Consider the following 2,077-nt stretch of genomic DNA (forward strand, 5'->3'; position numbering starts at 1 on the left):
GGTGATCAATGTATGATAACTATTCTTATTATAAATTATCATTTCCAGTTATTAATAACAAAATTATCGATGAGATTCTATTTCAGATTTTATGTAGTAGTGGGAAATATAAATCTATCAAAATAAAAATAAAAGAGTGGATATTTGCTGGAAATCCTAAGGCAGAAATAATGAATAAATAAAACTGTAGAGACAAATGTTCAGTAGCAGCTTCCATGATTTTGGTAGATGTTGATTGAGTCTTAGCTGGTATCATAGCTGATGAATAGCCAAGTTCAGCACTGTAGTTTAACTTCATTGCTCCAGCCTACTCCAAAGATAAAATGGATGGAGGTGTTCGAGACAGAGATTATGATGATGAAACAGCTGTTCTCCACTTTCTCTTCTTCTCAGGTTGTATGCCTTTATCATTTAGCCTATAAAATAAGTGTAAGTCTAGTTTTTGTCAGGAACCAGAGTTCCTGTCTTAGCATTTTCTATCCAACTTTCCTGTCCTTGTCCTTACAGTTTTTTCTGGGCTCCTCTCCTGACCTTCCACTCTGTCCAACTTCCCTTTCTTGTTTGCTTAATGAAAAGTCCATGTATCTTCTCAAAATTAGGTTCCTCAGGGCATTCTCAATCTACTTCACACTGTGGAAGGACACAGTCCTCCTTAAGAGTTATAAAATACACATTGGGATGTTAAAAGCAGTCACTTTCTGGCCCTAAGGACTCTTCACTGTGTTAGATTTAAACTGATCAAATCCCCAGATTTACATTTTAATATATATAGCTTTATCCACTGGCCTGGGGTTATCTTTGAAAAGTCATAATTTCTTCTTCTTCTTTTGTTTTTAATGGAACACTTTATGAATTTATATGTCATCCTTGTGTAAGGACCATGCTAATCTTCTCTGTATCATTCCAATTTTAGCATGTGTGTTGCTGAAGCAAGCACTCTTTCCTCCCTCCTTCCTTCCCTCCCTCCCTCCCTTCTTTCCTTCCTTCCTCCCTCCCTCCCTTCTTTCCTTCCTTCCTTCCTTCCTCCCTCCCTCCCTCCCTCCCTCCCTTCCTTCCTTCCTTCCCTCCCTCCTTCCCTCTCTCTCTCTCTCTCTCTCTTTCTGAGAAGGCGATCTCTTGTTTTATATATACATATACATGGTCTATTTGAAACAGTTTAAAACTTATTTTTACTTTTGGCAAGTAGACATTTTTTTCCTCTGTTTTTTTCTTTTTTCCCTAGAAAAAATCTTGCTATGCAGTCCAACATTTAAAAAAGAGAAATTGAAGCTTTTCTTGTTAGAGGGTAATTGGGATCAGACCTCTGCTCTTTCAACTCTGTTGTTTCCATGGCTCCTGAAGTATCTCCGAGGAACCCTAGGCCCAGAGAAACACAAATGAAAACCCTTGAGTTAGTGAAAAGAGTTATTAACTGGAATTTTGAAGACTTGAGTTTTAGCTTTAGTTCTAACATCAAATTTATATGTGTCACTGATAGGGTTAATTGTTTCATCTGTAAAACAGGGGTTTAGAACAGTGGTTCTCAATTTTGGCTGTGTATTAGAATCACCTGGGGAGCTTTTAAAAATACTGATGCTTAGGCCTCAGCTATACCAATTAAATTAGAATCTCTAGGGCGTGACCCAGGCAACAGCATTTTTTAGAGCTCCCCAGGTGATTCCAATGTGCAACCAAGTTTCAAAACTGCCAAAGAATTTTTGAGCAATTATGTTCCACAAATCCATGGTTCTGTGCAGCTTGTTTTGGCAGATGTAGTTAAAATGTGCAGAGTATATTCATTTATAGACAGTATTCAGTGAGGAGCAGGGCTGAAGGTAGTTATAAAGATTGGAATGTAGGAAAAAAAGTTTTTTGATTATCTTAATAGCTCAGTGTGCTGGGCAAAACACTTAACTTTGTTATATCCCTGATGGGAGTGATTTTAACTTCCTGCAAAATGAGGCTCTCAACAGAGAAATCATATTTAAATGCAGTGTTGTTATTTTTATACCAATAATGACACCATTTGTTAATATGACAGCCAAGAATTACACCTAGCTATTTCATTCACAAAATAAATAGAATAGGCAGATTGACT

The 2,077-nt window shown here is 37.0% G+C and overlaps 1 non-coding gene across 1 annotated transcript; it reads right to left on the reverse strand.

Annotated features, from left to right (window-relative positions):
• Window positions 1–830: 830 nt before the first annotated feature.
• On the reverse strand, window positions 831–937 carry LOC133098505 (U6 spliceosomal RNA). Its single transcript, XR_009702201.1, has one exon. It is a non-coding gene; the product is annotated as a U6 spliceosomal RNA (small nuclear RNA).
• Window positions 938–2,077: the final 1,140 nt, after the last annotated feature.

This window comes from Eubalaena glacialis, chromosome 9 (genome assembly GCF_028564815.1).
Source record: "Eubalaena glacialis isolate mEubGla1 chromosome 9, mEubGla1.1.hap2.+ XY, whole genome shotgun sequence".
Taxonomy (NCBI): domain Eukaryota; kingdom Metazoa; phylum Chordata; class Mammalia; order Artiodactyla; family Balaenidae; genus Eubalaena; species Eubalaena glacialis.